The sequence below is a fragment of the Hyla sarda genome, chromosome 4 (genome assembly GCF_029499605.1).
Source record: "Hyla sarda isolate aHylSar1 chromosome 4, aHylSar1.hap1, whole genome shotgun sequence".
Classification (NCBI taxonomy): Eukaryota; Metazoa; Chordata; class Amphibia; order Anura; family Hylidae; genus Hyla; species Hyla sarda.
The window spans coordinates 243021099-243030657 of NC_079192.1; positions in this window are offsets into that span (position 1 = coordinate 243021099).

Genomic DNA, 9559 nt, shown 5'->3' on the forward strand with positions numbered 1-9559 from the left:
CAAAATGAAATGCTGACAATGTAAACCTGTGTCGGTGGTGCTCTGCCCGATAGAACAATGAAACTTTGAATAGAGGAGTGACGGAAAGAGGCGACACTCACCATACAGGAAACTTCTTTATTCACTCTGCGGTGACATCGAACAGGTAACAGGGGAGGGGGTGGAGGGGAGGGCTGCCGGGACAAGTTGCTTCATGCGCCCTGCGCACTTCCTCTAGCCGGATATGACGTCGGTGAGCGCCGTAACTCTATTCATAGAGGCAGCATAACACAGTCGCTAAGCAACCTGATGCAGAGCAAAATCATGTGACAGTAGGGGTAGTCTTATGGACAGATTACAGAAAAGGACAAATAAATAATACAGTGAATACATATATAATGCATAGAAAAAAGCACGAGTACAGGTATGAGCTAAAGAAAAGACCTATATTCATTGTGGTCATTAAGCCCAATGTTACCTGTGACACTTAGCCGTGCGATCCATCGGGCCTCCTTCTGAAGGACGACCCTATGGCGGTCACCTCCGTTATGGAATGGGGAAACTTTTTTAAGCTCTAAAAACTTCAAATCGGTGTGCACTCCACCATGTTTTTCTTTCATGTGGGCAATAAACCTGGGGGCTCCAGTGCTGGTCCGAATAGAGCGGACATGCTCTCAGAACCGGACCTGGAGCTGCCTAATGGTCTTGCCCACATAAAACCTACCACACAGAGGAGTGCGTAAACAACAAAAGTAGATCTGCATGTTATGAGGTCTGAGATAGTATGACTAAAACCCCCTAAATTAATAGTGTCACCTATGTACATATGTGTACAATGCACATTCTGCCTGGGAATTATAGGCAGGTTAATTTCACCTCTATTGTATGTAGATAATAGCAGAAAACAAAAATGTGTGGGAGCTCTACATAAAACAAAAGGACCTAAGCTGAGGATACTGTGATACACTTAACCCAATGTGCCAAAATACTAAAAGAAAACCAAATAATACTATAACAGTCCTACTAGGCTAAGGATAGTTTAGAGAAGAAAGAAAGAAATAATAAAGAGAAATTGCATGAATATGTGTCCAATAAAAATATTAACATTTATTATAATAATACATCATCACACTATGAAGTCTTCAGCAGGGCCCTTGCATCAGACTGCTTATAGGGTACAATACAATAATATGTAAAAAGGGCTAAAAATGGAAATGAAATATATATTGAGCACCACTTGTAATAAAATAATCATATAATAGTGTATTCCCCAATTTGATATGTCGTTTATACTGGGAGTGTCTCTGCACTGCAACTGGCGTGATGTAGTGGTAAGGTGATATGAAAATATACTCTTCATAATAAAGTGGCAAAAGGTAGCAGGTTGTAGCCGCATTAGTAAGTAGTTCTTTATGCTGGGGCCTCGAACAGCGCCGAGCCGAAGTGTGGCTGGTAAAGGTTCAATAGGAGCAGGCAGCGCTGTGGTACCCCTATTTGCTGCCCACTCTACCCTGTTAGCACAGGAATATTGTGTAAATGACTTTGAGTGGGGTGGGGTTAGGGTTGAGGGATGGACAGGTGCGCACTGCAGCGCTGGAGTCCTTCACTTTAGAGCCCACTTTTCCCTGACGGCACAGGGATAATGTGTAACAAAAGACCCAAGTGGGGTAGAAAGTTGGCACGGTGTGCCTCTTACCGGCTAGGATTTTACCGGCTAGGATTTTAGTCAAATCAAATGTCTGTCTTCATATCAGAATATCAACTAACCTGATCAGCTTTTATTTGGAGGTGAGATCAATTGGAGGTGAGATCAAAACTGGATGTTGTATATCTTGATTTTTCCAAAGCATTTGAGTACCACATAAACAGTTGGTACAAAAAATGAGAATGCTTAAACTAGGGAAAAATGTATGTAAGTGGGTAAGTTACTGGCATACTAATGTATGACTAAGGCCCTGCGGGCCGAAACGCGTCACATTACCTGAGTGTCCGATGTATCCTATGGCAACCATGCAATAAAGCAGCTCGGTTTTACACGTGTGTGCGCTGGACATTCTTCCTTTCTTGCATATGTTTGGACTAGTCCTGGTGCTGTCCGCGCGCAGAAGCCTGGGGTGGAGCTGGTTCTACTTGCTTGATTCGGCTTGTGGAATGTGACATATTGTATGTGTATGTTTAGTTTATATTTCTGTTATTGTGTGTGATTCCATATAGTGTCCCGATCTCTGTCTTTATTGTAAGTTTATTTTGTTGACGTTTTACTCCCTGCACTTATACAGGCAGGGACTGTCACCGTGGTTGTGGACCCATCGCCCAGGGCGAGTATACAATTAGGCAGGGCAAGTGGGAGCAGGTGAGTTCAGGGCTTCACTCTTCCCTGCCCATACGTGACAGATATAGATTAAACTTAATTGACCCTTGGTTTTTTCAACCTTATGAACTATGTAACTAGTTTGCTCACAGACTTACACAGGTCAATTTGGCACTCAAAATAAAAAGGTTCTACTATGCAAAAGTTCAATCCCTTAGCTAGTAGGGTTAGGCATTGTTTTGGTAAGTCAGTACTAGTAAGTTTAACAATGTTCATAGAGTCTCTTTTACCACATTCCCTTAACGTCTTTATGAAACGTATTTCTTTTTTGTGGCCCCTTTGTCATTGCATGGGCATAATTGTACCTCCCCGTCTGAGCCTCCTTCTAAAGGTGACTCAGTGACTGTCTCCTGTTGTTGATCTTTCTTCTCACCCTGCTCATCAGAGTTACTTGAGTCAGAGTTCTGTTGTCCAAAAATCTTGCTGCTTTCTCCTTGATCGATTCCTTTTCTTCAGTTGCCTCCAATTTCCCCAGTCGAAGATGCAACCAAAAGCAAAATCAAGCTTATACCTTATTACATCTGTCCTATGCTTCATTTATTTTGTTATTTTTCAACAATTCCTTACATTTACCTTCTTAAATAAGAAAATTACAACTCAAGTGAAATATATAAATATAAAAAATATACACAAATATGTATAAAATGCAATAAACAAAAGTATTACATTTTATAAAATATAATCTTATGCTAAACACAATAACGTTTTTCAACAAATAGACAGTGGTTAATAGCAATAAGTGGTTATATGTATATTATAGCCATCATATTATTGAACTGCTTGCTCTCTCTTGTTCTATTCTTTGTTCCCATAATTATTTACAAACATTATAGTTACAAAAAGGCACTAATTAATACCATATAACTTGCTCTTTCTGTGTTGCCTAGCAACTAGTGCACTGTATCACTGACATTTCACAAAAGGCCCAAATTAAACTGGTGTATTTCCAGAGAGAGAGAGAGAGAATGAGGTTTATCCTCTGGTAATTGGCTCAGGACTCAGTGTCACGATAAGTACCATCTGATTTATTTTTGCTATACCATAAAACATGCACTTAATCTGCACTTTGACCTAGTTAGTAATGCAGTACAATAGTAAGTATTTTAAATGATTGTTTTTATACTTAAGATCTTGTTATAAATTGTTCATGTTAATGAATAAATTAATGTTCATACTGTTTCCACTGGCAAGAAAGCATGAGCATTTGTTTTCCAAGGCTCCATAAGGCTTTGACGGCTGCAGAATAATCCAACAATGTGGAATGAACAGGAACCAAGCATTTCCAAATATGTTTTGGCAACCACTTATTTAAGAGAGGATTTAAGAGAACTGTACACATTTTACTTATTTTTTTACTCCTGGTAAAGTATTAAAATGCATTATACTCCTACATGCTGCTTACCATTACATTTAATACTACAGAGTGCAACTGGTAAGGATAGTGTATTACTATTTAAAGGAGATCCCCACTTACTTAGACTTACTTCCCTGTGGAACGAATCTAATGCTTAAGAAGATAAGTTGCACATAAGCAATAATCAAAGTAAGAAACATATTTAAAAAGATTGTCTAACCTAAGATACCCCTGAAGTTTGCTTTTAAACTGGAACAAATAACATTCTTAAATATATTTAGTTAAGAAAATGCAAGTTATCTGCTACGTCATATAGGTACTATTTTTTTTTTTTTAATTGTCATGCTGCCAATAACCCTTTAGACACGATGATCTATTCTGTTGGTTTCGTGGTGCTCACTGGACCCCTGCAATCTCCCGATTGCGGGGGTCTGATAAGTAAAAATGGTGACCAGAATTCTCTTAACCATCCTCCTGCCCCCAGATCACCTCCTGTGATATAGCCTGCATTGTACAGTGAATTAAATCAAATGATTGCATATAGTAGTTTACCATGGAGATCTAAAATGTGAAAAATTAATAATAAAATAATGTTATTAAAATGATATCCCTCTCCTAATAAAAATGTAAATAATTCCCCTTTTGCATTCTACAATAAAAATTTATAAAAATGAAGCAAACTTGGTATCTCTGTGAAGGCTCCTGGCTTGTCAGGCATTCAGCTGTGTGAGCCAGGGCATGCCTCAGAGCCTCAGTATACAGAGCCTTGCTTGTCCTCAGTACACAGAGCCCTGCTTGTCCTCAGTGCACATAGCCCTGCCTGTCCTCAGTGTACAGAGCCCTGCTTGTCCTCAGTGCTAAAAGCCCTGCTTGTCCTCAGTGTATAGAGCCCTGCTTGTCCTCAGTGTACAGAGCCCTGCTTGTCCTCAGTGTACAGAGCCCTGCTTGTCCTAAGTGCACAGAGCCCTGCTTGTCCTCAGTACACAGAGCCCTGCTTTTCCTCTCTTTACAGAGCCCTGCTTGTTCTCAGTGTACAGAGCCCTTCTTGTCCTCAGTGTACAGAGCCCTGCTTGTCCTCAGTGCACAGAGCCCTGCTTGTCCTCAGTGCACAGAGCCCTGCTTGTCCTCAGTGTACAGAGCCCTGCTTGTCCTCGTGTACAGAGCCCTGCTTGTCCTCAGTGCACAGAGCCCTGCTTGTCCTCAGTGTACAGAGTCCTGCTTGTCCTCAGTGCACAGAGCCCTGCTTGTCCCCAGTACACAGAGCCCTGCTTGTCCTCTCTTTACAGAGCCCTGCTTGTCCTCAATGTACAGAGCCCTGCTTGTCCTCAGTGCACAGAGCCCTGCGTGTCCTCAGTGCACAGAGCCCTGCTTGTCCTCAGTGCACAGAGTCCTGCTTGTCCTCAGTGTACAGAGCCCTGCTTGTCCTCGTGTACAGAGCCCTGCTTGTCCTCAGTGCACAGAGCCCTGCTTGTCCTCAGTGTACAGAGTCCTGCTTGTCCTCAGTGCACAGAGCCCTGCTTGTCTGCCCACACTTCCTGTATTTTGCCTCTGCACAGAGACACACTGACATAGCTGCAGGGACAAAATTATAGACATTTTAAAATCAATAATAATAAAAAGAAACGGGCAGCACTACGGTGTGCAAGATGGTGCTCGCTGGTTGACTCGGTCCCAAGTCCCAGGTAAATATCAAAGGAAGGCAGCGGCACTCACTTTCCGTGAGTGCTGCTGCCTTCCTTTGACATTTTAAAATCAAAGTATATTACACATATACATAATGGGGGAGATTTATCAAATCCTGTCCAGAGGAAAAATTGTCCAGTTGCCCATAGTAACCAATCAGATCACTTTTTTCATTTTTAATAAGGCCTCTGCAAAATGAAAGAAGCGATCTGATTGGTTGCTATGGGCAACTCAGCAACTTTTCCTCTAGACAGGTTTTGATAAATCTCCCCCATAATGTTAATATCTACATTATATAAAAGGTTTTTTTTTGCAAATGACAGGTGAGAGATAATATCTATGATCTCACAGACGTAAACATAAAAATATACCAAAAGCCAGAACTGCAGATTTTTGGTCACATTGTATATCAGATAAATAAATAATTAGTGATAAAGCAATTCCATTTAAACAAAAATGGTACTGATAAAAAAAAAACAGATTATGGCACAAAAAGTTATCCCCCATACAGCCCCACAGAAAAATAAAAGTTTTTTTGTTTCACTGAAAAAGCACAGTGGCCAGATGTTATCTGTAAATCAATGAAAAAACACAAAAATCTTTTTCCATTTTCCGTTTGGCATTTTTTCAATCCTTTTGGCGTTTTTTCACTCTTTTTCAGCTCCTTGGCGGTTTTGCAAAGTCGCAGCATGTTAAGCCTATGGCATTTTTTTTTCCTGAAATCGTGGCGTTTTTCTCCCATAGAAGTCTATGGGAGTAAAAAAAAACGCCAAGAAAAACGCCATGTGGGTTTTAACTTTGGCGTTTTTGCAGGGGGTTTTAATTCTTTTTTTGGAATTTAGCAATTCAAAAAATGGATGGAGAAATTTTTTTTATAAAATTTCGTAGGGTACCATTAAAAAAATGTTATAAAAAAGATACAGTAGTGATGGAAAAAATTTATTTAACGAAATGTATCTTTTTTATAACTAAATTTGTATTAATTTTTAAACAGGAATCAATTTACCGTATGTGTGCGGGCAGGGCACTAAAAATGTAGCCGACAATAATAAAAATGTAGTGTGTGTGTTTTTTTTTTTTTTTCTTTTACATTTTTTAGGTAGTACTACTACTCCCCGCATGGAACACACTGATGGGAGTAGTAGTACTTGTACTAATTAACAGATCACCCTGGGTCTGTTGCGATCCTTCTGTATAATTTATAGATGCGGCCAGCCGCTCTTCTATGGTCCCCTGCACTGCTGTATGTGTATATATATATATATATATATATATATATTCATATTTCCCGCAGAGAGCTGTGATTGGCTGTAACCATCTGGCCAATCACAGCTCTCTGCGGGAAATATGAATAGGTGTATATTAACGTCAGTGCAGGGGACCATAGAAGAGCGGCCGGCCTCCCGCATCTATACATTATACAGGAGGATCACAGAGAGTGTCAAGAGTGACATCCGTTGTGATCTTTCCTTAAATGCAGGTGCTGCAGCTCCCAGCATGGAGCAGAGTGTGCTCCATGTTGGGAGTAGTATTACCTGCAGTTAAGGACAGATCACAGCGGGTGTCACTCCTGACACCCTATGCGATCGTCCTATCTATTGCAGATATGCAGAGCGGCTTTCTTCTGTGCTCCACATCTCTGCACTATACTCCGGCCAGCCACTCACTCATTCATATTTCCCTCTGAGAGCTGTGATTGGCTGCAACCATCCGGCCAATCCCCTCCCAGGGCAGAAAATATGAATTTCTATTCACATCACTGGCCGGCCCAAAGTGTATTGCAGAGATGCGAGCACTGTATAGAGCCGCTCCGCATCACTGCTATATTATGGACGATCGCGTTGAGTGTCAGGATTGACACCCGGGGTGATATGTCTATTAGTACAGGTACTACTACTCCCTTCATGGAACAGTGTGTTCCATGATGGGAGTAGTAGTACTAGCTTAAAAAAATTAAAAGTAGAGAAAAAAACTGTGAAACACACACACTTTATTAAAAATTAATAAAAATGTTGTTATAAAAAATAAAAATTTCGTTAAAGAAATTTTTTTCCCATCCCTACTGCATCCTTTTATTTTTTTTTTTTTGTACCCAACAAATTTTGAAAAGAACACCAAAGGGGCTAAAAATGCTCTTTCCACTCAAATGCAAAAATGGCAGCAAAAACGTCAGTAGGGAATTGCACTGGCGTTTTTTTTTTGCCTTTTTTTCTGTGAAAAAAATGCTGTAAAAAAAAAAAAACAAGTGGCAACTTAGCCTTAGGCATCAGAATAGGGCAATTTTTATTATACTTATTTTGGTTAATAAATTTTTTTTTTTTTGTTTTTTTTTTTTAAAGCACCTTAAAAGGTGAGGAGGAAAAATGAAAATGCAAAAATTAAAATAGACTGTTCTCGATGCCAAAACCAGCTATGTCCTTAGGGCAGTGTTTCCCAATTCAGTCCTCAAGGCACACCAACAGTCCAGGATTTTAATTTTTCCCTGTTCTATTCCAATGGAGTAACTGAAAAAACCCGGAATGTTGGTGTGCCTTGAGGACTGGGTTGGGAAACACTGCCTTAGGGGGTTTAAAAAATGCATACGTTAAGCGGACAGCAAAAAGTTATACTATGTGATGACATCCAGCACACTCTGTGTTTTTATACTTTAATGGATTCAGAGAGAGAGCAATGTATACAGTTTTTAGCTGGCCAGAATAAGGCTAGGTTCAGACTACAGAATCTCCGGGCAGAAAATTTCCGCCTGGAGATTCCGAGTTCCGCCTGCGCCGACTGAATTAGTCGGCGCTAGGACCGCGCGGACACTGCAGTCTCCTATAGACTGCTATGTGTCCCAATAGGATTTCCGCCTGAAGAAAGAGCAACCCCTTTCTTCAGGCGGAAATTTTCTAGCGGATTTTTTATCCGGATTTTCCGCTTCACAAATTCCGAAGTGTGAATTTGTGAACGGAAAACCATTCACTTCACTATGCATTATAGTAAGCCGAATTTCTGCCAGAAATTTCAAAGCGAAAATTCCGGCGGAAATTCCGTAGTCTGAACCTAGCCTAAGGCAAAGGTCTATGTTATTCAATCCAGTAAAAACATTAACAAGCCACAAAGACATTTGGGACACACACACACACACACACATATATATATATATATATATATATATATATATATATATATATACAGTACAGACCAAAAGTTTGGACACACCTTCTCATTCAGAGTTCTTTATTTTCATGACTATGAAAATTGTAGATTCACATTGAAGGCATTAAAACTATGAATTAACACATGTGGAATTATATACATAACAAAAAAGTGTGAAACAACTGAAAATATGTCATATTCTAGGTTCTTCAAAGTAGCTACCTTTTGCTTTGATTACTGCTTTGCACACTCTTGGCATTCTCTTGTTGAGATTCAAGAGGTAGTCACCTGAAATGGTTTTCACTTCACAGGTGTGCTGGTGTGGAGGAGGAGGTGTGATGGTGTGGGGGTGCTTTGCTGGTGACAATGTTAGGGATTTATTCAAAATTGAAGGCATACTGAACCAGCATGACTACCACAGCTTCTGACAGCGGCATGCTATTCCATCCGGTTTGCGTTTAGTTGGACCATCATTTATTTTTCAACAGGACAATTACCCCAAACACACCTTCAGGCTGTGTAAGGGCTATTTGACCAAGAAGGAGAGTGATGGGGTGCTATGCCAGATGACCTGGCCTCTACAGTCACCGGACCTGAACCCAATCGAGATGGTTTGGGGTGAGCTGGACCACAGAGTGAAGGCAAAAAGGGCCAACAAGTGCTAAGCATCTCTGGGAACTCCTTCAAGACTGTTGGAAGACCATTTCAGGTGACTACCTCTTGAAGTTCATCAAAAGAATGCCATGAGTGTGCAAAGCAGTAATCAAAGCAAAAGGTGGCTAGAGCCTAGAATATGACATATTTTCACACTTTTTTTTGTTATGTATATAATTCCACATGTGTTAATTTATAGTTTTGATGCCTTTAGTGTGAATCTACAATTTTCATAGTCATGAAAATAAAGAAAACTCTGAATGAGAAGGTGTGTCCAAACTTTTGGTCTTTACTATATACTATATATATATATATATATATATATATATATATACATATATATATATATATATATATATATATATATATATATATACATG